We start from the raw sequence: 9,216 nt of genomic DNA, 5'->3' as shown, positions 1-9,216 counted from the left end.
GCTCTTCCCTGGAGCAGCGCACGCGGCAGTGGAGATCACGCAGGTATCTGCTCGCTCTGCAGCGAATACAGCCCAAAGGAGCGTGCCAGAGCAAGGACGTGGTGGGCTTCGTCCGGCTGGACGTGCCCCCCAGCCTTCAGGGCTCCTGCACTCGTCAGCCCTCCGCTCCAGGGGTCTCCCGAGCTCGTCGCACCCCCGCGAGACAGCTCCAGGCCGCGCTGGTATCGGCGTCTCGAGCTTCAGGCCGGGACAAACGCCAGCGCTCGCTCCGGGGAGAAGCCGTGCGGCGACGTGGGCAGAGCTCGGCCGAGCCTGCTCCCCTCTGCTGGGGGGAGCATCCCGGGGACGGAGGCACCGTGCACCCCCCCCCCCCCCCGGGAGCAGCGCGGCGGCCGGGTCCCCTGCTGCACGTGCGGGGGTAACCACACCGCACTGACATCTGCGGAATCACAGCTATAAACTTCTCCCGGGAGAGAAGATACTGTAACTCATGAAGCATCAAATGCCAAAAAGCTGCTAAAGAAAGGTGGAAAGGGTTTCAATTGACCAAATGAATCAACGTCGCTCACTGCTTTCCGAAGAGACCGTGGGACGCGCTCTGTGCAGCACCTCCACGGCGGCTGCTGCTGCTGCGGGGCTGCCTTTGCTGCGGTTTTGCATTTACGAAGGCGTTTATACATTCACGCTTCCACATCCCTTCTCTCCGCACGTCCGGCCCTAGAATTACAGCCCCGAGGCCCTTCTCCGGGCGGGCGGCACGGCGCGGCGGGCTGCCCTCGTTACGCAGTGTTTAGCTGCACCTGGTCCAGGGCCATAACTTCTGCTGGACTTATTAGCAGCATCTCCGTATACCTCTGCGAGAGGGAAAGCGCGGACCAACCCCCCCGGGGAGAAGGCAGATATACTGCCGGCGTCGGCAGCTGCTGGGAGGGCTGCTAATGTGCGGTAATTACTCCATAACTCTGCTCCCTGCTGCAGACGGGGCTGGATAACAAGTGCGAATGGGCCCGGGGCGGTTTACGGAGCCGAGGCAGCCGGAACTGGGACCTCGGGTCCCGCTGGGCCGAGCGGGATTGTCCTGCCGGAAAGGCCCCGACCGGGTCGTGGGGGAAAGTCGCGTGCCGATATCCTCTTCTGGGGGGGTATTTTGGCCGGCAGTGCGTGCACAAAGCCCGCGGTGCGCTGATTTCCAGACGCATGAGCATGCAGCTGCTAACGGGGGTCACGACGTCCCGTCACGCTCTTCGGGGGCAGGTTTAGCTCCCCGGGAGCTGCGGCCTCTGCTGCTCTCTGCATTCGCCTGCCGTTCGCTCTCCTCGGCGAAACGGGCCGCAGCAGCGGGATCCTCCCCTCGGCAATGCCGGGCCATAGCAGGGTCGTTCGAGATAAGCTCGCTTGGTAATTACGTGATTCTCGCAGCTGGTGCAGGAGCCCTCGCCCTCGTCCTCCCCTGTGCGCTTTGCACAGCCGCTGGCAGGTGATGCGCAGCGTCTTCCACGCAGGCGGGGAGTTTCGCTGGTTTTCTTTCCTTGCTTTCCCGTCTCCGCGTGTGACGGGAACAGGAGCGACCGCGGGAAGGGAGCAGGAGCGCGGTGGTGGGATGAGCGTGCAGCCGCGGCTGCCAAAATCACCACGCAGCGCTTCCCGCTTCGCCGGGCGGGAGGTGACGCCTGCGCCGGGCTCCTCGCGTGGCCCCCGGCCGGCACCGCCCCCCCGGCCGGCATCGCCCCCCCGGCCGCACCGCGCGGCCACGGCCGCTCCCGGCAGCTCCCAGGTCAGCCTCGTTAACCGCCTCTTAAAATATTAACTCCCCAGGAACATGTTAAGCCAGGATTCCAGCCATTAATGGCTCGTTAATATTTATGAAATAATTAATAGATGCAGCTATGTGCTTTAATAACTCACTTAAACTTGTGCTGTGAAATACAGGCTGCTCGGAGGAGGTGATGGGAATACTGCAACGGAGTCGATTAGAGTGTGGAGGGGTTGTTAATTATGGATTAAACACACACATAGGTGTTCTACAAAGTTATGAAAAAATAACAGGCGTTTAACTTAAGAAATAATGAGGCCATTTCTCCTACCTGGAGACTTGTTTTAAAGAGCCTGCTAGTACTGCAGCTCTGCACCAAGGAAAAGCATTTGTGCAGGCAGGGGCATCCCGGCCCCGTTTGGGTGTGTTTTTCCCTGTTTTCCCTCCGGAGCCCAGCAAAGGGCCTCCCAGGCCGGTCCAGCCCTGCTCCCGGTCCCTGCTCCCGAGGGAAAGCCAGGCTGTGAGCTCTGCTCCGTAACTAAACCGCGGCACCTCTGTAAAAACCCCAACAAGTTTCTGGAGTGCCTCTCGGTCAGCACGGGACGCGCGGTTATTGCAGCCGTCCTGCTTCAAGCCGTTCCCGTCCCCTCTGACGCCCGTGACTCAAAGAGCTCCGGGTCTGCGAAGCCTCCGGAGACGGAGGTGCGGAGACTGGGCTGTTCCTCAGCAGAGGGAAAGATGCACGTACTTCCAGCCCAAACAATGATCTATATTTTCAATTTTCCAAAAGATTATGTTTTCATCTTTAAAGATGTCTCCTGCTTTTTGACCTGAATAAGCTGAAAGATAATGGAATCCAGATGAAATATATAACTACCTTTATCTCGCACAGAGAGAGCCTTCCCCGAGCTTACAGGTGCTGCACCAGCAGTGGCTCCGGCACGTAACCAGATGCAACCTTCATCTGCATAATTTTCACTCTGCCTTAACAGGATTAAAAGTGCCTGTGCGACGCGGTCGCGTAGCCACCCCTAGCGCACGGCCCGGCGGGGATCGCGGGGCTGGAGCGGGCTTTCCGTGCGGACACGGAGGTGCAAAACCTCGAGGGCGTCTCTTCCCCGATGCACGTCCACGGATGTACGCGTGCGCCGGCGCCTGGCGAGGAGCCCTGCGGCACGGCGGTGCCCATCGCTGGGTGCAGAGCACCCGCCCGCCGACGCTGCCTCCCCATCCCGGCTGCAAGGGGTGACACAGGCCCCAGATTTGAGGGGATTTGGGCAGTTCATACCCGCCCCCCCCCCGGTTAAACCGTCCCGGTGGCTCCTGCCGCAGCCGTCTCCTTCCCCGGGTGGAAGAGGAAGAGATTGGATTCAGGGGAAGCAAATGCAGTTCCCCAGAATGGATGTACATTTTCATTATACTTATACGCTGAGTAATTGGTGGTAGCACAAGAGATATGGGCAGTATCATTACAGACCAGGCTGTGCTGGAGATGTATTATCATCATCTGTCATTATCCAGGCTTCCTTGTGGCTGCTAAAATTGTAGAACATGATTTTAATAACCCTGGAAGGCAAGAATCATTTTTCTTTTGTCACTTAACAACTTGGCCTCATTCACTGATACCTTGAAATAAGAGTGCATTAATTTCTCGTGGAATAAATGCAGACCTGGTTGTTTTTGTCTCCCTTCGTTTGCAAAGGTGCCCCAGCAAAGCCTGACAGCTTTCAAGGGAATTGCAGTTAATGGGGAGGGTTTGAGAGAGGTCGAGGATGCGCACGAGCATCCAGGGAGCGACGCCAGCACGAGCCCCACGGCAGCGCCCGGCCCCGGAGCCCCCAGGTCGCTGCTGGCGGGCAAAGAAAGGCAGCAAAGCCCCTGTGTCTGCCGCGAAACCCCTGCTCGGGGCAGAGCGGCGGCGGCTGCCAGGAAAGGGCAGGAATGACTGGCACAGCGTGAGTTTTACGGGTTATTTCCAGGCGTGGCAAGGGCTGAGCAGGCTCCAGCTGCCGCAGGGTCGGTGCCCCGTGCCTGGGGCTGCTCCACCGCTGCAGCGCGTCCCCGCAGCCTGGGGACCTGCGGCCCCGGGGGCCCTTCTGCCCCCGCAGAGCAGCCCGGTGCCCCTCGCTGCATCCTCGGGGGCACAACCTCCAGGAGCTGGATGCTCCTGGGAGGAAAGGTAGAAGGAAGCAAACGCGGGGGAGAGCGGGGTGGAGGTCTGCGCGGAGGCTGGCCCGGCATCGCTGCCGATGCCATCAGCGGGAAACACGCAGCTGAGCGTGTTGAAGGGGAGAGACCTTAACCCGTCCTGCCGGAAAAGCCTGGTTAAATCGATGGGAATTTGCAGAGAACAAGCCAGCCCGGGCCCGCGGCGGCAGCGTGCTGACGTCCAGGGCGTGCTGCTGCTGCGAGGAGGCTGCCGCGGCCCGGTGCTGCACGGCGCGGAGCAGGGCGAAGGCACCGCCTCGGCCGGGACCCTCCCCGCCGCTTCCCGAGCTCGGCCGGGGCCCGGGACAGGGCGGCGCTGCGGGACCTCGTCCCTCATCCCTCGTCCCTTGTCCCTCGTCCCGGGGCAGCAAGCGCGGCCGTCTGCGGCGGCCGGAGGAGCTGAGTCACTGCCGCCCCGCGTTGACGTTATCCGGGTTAGCGCGTCTGGGAGCGTTGCGCTTGTCGCCTCGCTCGGCCTCGGCAACAGGCAGCAGCGGGAGAGGGACAAATCCAATTACAAGCAAGCTAATGAAAATAATGGGGAATAAGCGCTTTCGGAGGCTGCTTGGTTGGATTTCTATTTCCGTGTGTCGACGGATTTAAATCAGCGACGTTTATAACCCCCCGAAAGCAGTCGTTCAGTTGTCCTTCGCAATTAGCTGCAGCCCAGCCGACAGCACCGTCTCCTCTCCCGCGGGCGGGAGCGTTTCGCTGCCGGCCAGCGAAGCCCCGCGTTGCTCCGTGCCTGGGTTTCCCGGCGGGAATGGCAGCACGGCCCGGGACGGTGGTCTCCATGCGGATGCACGGCGCGGTGCCTCTGGGCCGGGAGCCCGCGTGCCGGAGCTGCTGGGAGGTTTCTAACGCGTTTCCGCAACGCGGCTCGGTCCCCCGGCCGCCAGCTCCCGCAGCCCCTCGCCTGGGCTAGCGACCTGGTTTGCAGCTATTGACTGGGAGTGAATAATCTCCAGATCTAGTTTTCTCCCGATAAAAGCTGATTTTTTCTTTCTATTATTGTCAAGGGTGTTTATTAGAGGAAAAACCACAGCGCTGCGCTTGCAGGCTGGTCGCCCGGCGGTGCAGGCACTGGATGGGCACCGCTCAGTGGGTCGGTGCCGAACGCGCCGTGGGGAGGGACGGGGGGCAGCGCCAAATCCCCCTCCGCCGGGGTCCAGGTCCCCCAGGGGCTGCGGCGCTGCCCCATCGCTCCTGCCGCCGCGCAGCCCGGGGGAGCTGCCGGTGCCGATTCCCTCCGCGCGGGGAACAGGAACACGCGGCGTGCACCGCTCCCGGCCCCTCCGCCGAGGCGAAGAGCAGAGCTCAGGCAGGCTTCAGCCCCCGAAGATGATGCTTGTCCACCTCGGACGGGCCGTGAGCCTGTCAAACAGCGATAACGCGCTGCCCACAGCGCTGGCCGCTGCTCAAGGACCGTGGGAACGGGCTGCTCCGGCGGGAACGGGGCGAGGATGGAGCCGCGGCACCAGGCACGGGGAGGCCGTGGCATCCGCGGAGCCGCGTGCCCGGCGCAGTCCCAGCACCGCTGCCCCGCTCGGCTGCCCCGCTCGCCGAAGGCTGCGGCAATACGGGTTCTTTGAGTTCACCATGTCGGGCGGCAGCGAAACAGCGCGCCCGGTACTTTGGAGACTGTGCCAGATTTTGTACTTAGATCTTGCGTCTTGCATGGCTGGCAGTATTTTATTTTTTTAATGGAATAGAAAGAAAAAAGGAAAAAATCTCCTTAGGGATGCAGGTTCTTGCTGGCAGCTGAGCGGCTGCAAGCTGCTAACATACTTTACTTTGCTTAATAGCAATGATCCACCCAGCAGGGATGAAATCGGAGGGGCCAATAACACGCCGGAGGACCGGAGGCAGCCCGACAGCCGCCGGCGCTTGGTGTGGGGCGTGCTCGCCTCCGCCCCCGGCCCCCTCAGCCCGGGGGACCATCCGGGGGGTGTCCGGAGCGCAGGACCGGCTCGTGCCCCGCGTCCCTCGGGAGGGCCGTGCCGGTGCCGGGCATCTCTGGGCATGGGAAGCTGCTTCCACCTTCCTGGGAAGGGCTGGGACGCTGCAAGCCGCCTGCGCAGGGCTGCCGGGCCGCCTCGGCTTCGGCTCCCTGTCCCACGCGCTGCAACTCTGGAAAAGCCCGGCGGAGCCCCGCTGCCGCTTCCCCTTTCCGAGTTCCCGCTCGCCGCGTCACCGGCCGGCGCGCAGGCGGCTCTTGCGCCACGGACCAGGGGCTCACGGCCGCCCCGCCACGTGCTGCGAGCACCCGCCCTGCCTCCGAGCCAGGTCCCCGTGCCCCGTGTCCCCCCGCACTGCCCCGTCCCGTGGGGACCCCGCAGCCCGGGTGGCTCCCCCCGCGTCCTGCCCCGCGTCCGGCCGGAGCAGCGCTGGGGCCGCGGGACCCCCGGGGCCGCCGGGGACCGTGCGCGGCCCCGCCGGGGCGGGGAAGGGGCCGGGAGCCCGCGGGGTGACTCAGAGCCGAAGGGGAACCGAGAGCGCTGTCACGGGGCAGCGCCTGCCCCGCGCCCCGACCCGCGACCAGCCCCGCGGCCCTGGGGGGGACACCGGTCCCGGGACCGCGCGGGGACAGCGGGGCAGAAACCCTTTCCCTGCGGAGCGGGGCCACGTGAGCGCCAGGGCCGGCGTGCACGGCCTGGGGAGGTGCAGTGCCACCCGCCCACCCGGGCGTCTGCAGCCCCGGCCGTGTGCACAGCCCATCCATGGACCCTGGGAAGCACAGCCCATCCCTGCTCCCGAGGATGCACAGCCCATCCATGGGCCCCGGGAAGCACAGCCCATCCATGGACCCTGGGAAGCACAGCCCATCCCTGCTCCCGAGGATGCACAGCCCATCCATGGGCCCCGGGAAGCACAGCCCATCCATGGATCCTGGGAAGCACAGCCCATCCATGGATCCCGGGAAGTACAGCCCATCCACGGACCCCGGGAAGTACAGCCCATCCCTGCTCCCGAGGATGCACAGCCCATCCATGGACCCCGGGAAGCACAGCCCATCCACGGACCCCGGGAAGTACAGCCCATCCCTGCTCCCGAGGATGCACAGCCCATCCATGGGCCCCGGGAAGCACAGCCCATCCATGGATCCTGGGAAGCACAGCCCATCCATGGATCCCGGGAAGTACAGCCCATCCACGGACCCCGGGAAGTACAGCCCATCCCTGCTCCCGAGGATGCACAGCCCATCCATGGACCCCGGGAAGCACAGCCCATCCACGGACCCCGGGAAGTACAGCCCATCCCTGCTCCCGAGGATGCACAGCCCATCCATGGACCCCGGGAAGCACAGCCCATCCATGGACCCCGGGAAGTACAGCCCATCCCTGCTCCCGAGGATGCACAGCCCATCCATGGACCCCGGGAAGTACAGCCCATCCACGGACCCCGGGAAGTACAGCCCATCCCTGCTCCCGAGGATGCACAGCCCATCCATGGACCCCGGGAAGCACAGCCCATCCACGGACCCCGGGAAGTACAGCCCATCCCTGCTCCCGAGGATGCACAGCCCATCCATGGACCCCGGGAAGCACAGCCCATCCATGGACCCCGGGAAGTACAGCCCATCCCTGCTCCCGAGGATGCACAGCCCATCCATGGACCCCGGGAAGTACAGCCCATCCACGGACCCCGGGAAGTACAGCCCATCCCTGCTCCCGAGGATGCACAGCCCATCCACGGACCCTGGGAAGCACAGCTCATCCACACTCCCGAGGATGCACAGCCCATCCATGGACCCTGGGAAGCACAGCCCATCCGCACTCCCGAGGATGCACAGCCCATCCACGGACCCTGGGAAGCACAGCCCATCCCTGCTCCTGAGGATGCACAGCCCATCCGCGCACCCAGCGCACACCCGGGGGTGACGCAGTCGCGGCGCTGGGCCCCGCCAAGCCCCGGCCCTGTGCCCCCAGGCCGCCGGGTGCGACCGGGCGCAGCGGGGCACGGGGAGGGCAGGGCTTGTTTTCTGTCCAGCTTTGTGTTTACAGCTTTCAACTTCCCTCCAGCGGGTTCCCACGGAGATGCCCACGTCGCCATAGTTACCGGCACGAATATTCCTGCTCTCGGTAGTAAACAGCCTGCAAGAAGGCAGATTTCCGTGGTAAAATGCTGGGGGTTGCTACACCCAAGGAAAATGTTGCAATGGCAACTTCTGCCTCCCCGTCCTGCCCGGGGCTGGCGGCTGTGGGAAACGGCCCCTGGCCGGGAACGGCAGCGCCGGCACCGTCGGAGCCGCTGCGGGGGCCCCGGGAGGAGAGAACCGGTCCCAGCGTCTCCGGGGGCTGCCGAAACGCCTCCGTCCCCCCGCTGCGGGTGGCGGGAGCACGTGCCGGCTCCCCGCGAGCATCCCGGTCCCGGGGACCCGCAGCCGGGGACAGGCCCCGCACGGAGCCCGCACGGGCTGGCCGCGGCGCAAGGGCTGTGGCTGGCGAGCGGCAAGGGGAAGCCGAGGCAGCTTGGCCCCACGCGCGCCGAGCCGCGGGAGTGCCGGGACAGCGCTGGGCTCCGGGCGGGAGCCGCCTGTGCAGGAGCCCCGTGCTGGCGGCTGCGGGCTGCTTTTCAGCCCGGTGCCTGGTCGCGTCTTTCCCAGCTGTGCTACCTTTTTCCCCAAAGCCTTTCCTGGGGGGCTGGCGGGGAGGCGAGCGCATGCAGCAGCGCCCCTGCCCCGGGCGGAAATGCGGAGACGTGCGTGCGAAAACCCCCCTTTGCGCAACGCTGCCGCGGAGGAGGCAGCCCGCGACGCGGGGCCCGGCCTGGCGGGACGCGGCGGGAAGGTCGGGCTCCGTGCGGCCGAACAAACCCCGTCTGCTGAGGCTGCCGGGCGCAATTCCGCAGCCTCCGCCGCCGGGCAGCGAGGCAGGCGGAGACGCTGCTTCGGAGCCCGGGGGTCGCCCGGGAACGGGGCCGGGCGTTATTCCGGGGGCGCCGCCGGCCCTCGCAGCCGACCCTGCGACCGGCAGCGGCACGGCTGGGTGGGCGCCGGGCTGCCAATCCGCCTCCGCGGCCCCGGCCCGGCTCATCCTGCCGCAGCTGCGAGCGGCCGGGATGGATTCGCTGCGGGAGGGAGAGCTGCTGCCGGGAGCAGCAGAGCCGGGCTGGGAGGAGAGAGCAGCGAGGTGCCAGGACCAGGCGGGTTTCCTGAGGCGGGAGAGGAGCAGGAGCAGGGGCAGGAGCAGGAGCAGGAGCAGAGCAGGAGCAGGAGCAGGAGCGGAGCAGGAGCAGGAGCAGGAGCAGGAGCA

Source organism: Dromaius novaehollandiae, chromosome 23 (assembly GCF_036370855.1).
Source record: "Dromaius novaehollandiae isolate bDroNov1 chromosome 23, bDroNov1.hap1, whole genome shotgun sequence".
Classification (NCBI taxonomy): Eukaryota; Metazoa; Chordata; class Aves; order Casuariiformes; family Dromaiidae; genus Dromaius; species Dromaius novaehollandiae.
The sequence above is the reverse complement of the archived record's forward strand: the minus strand, read 5'-3'. Positions refer to the sequence as shown.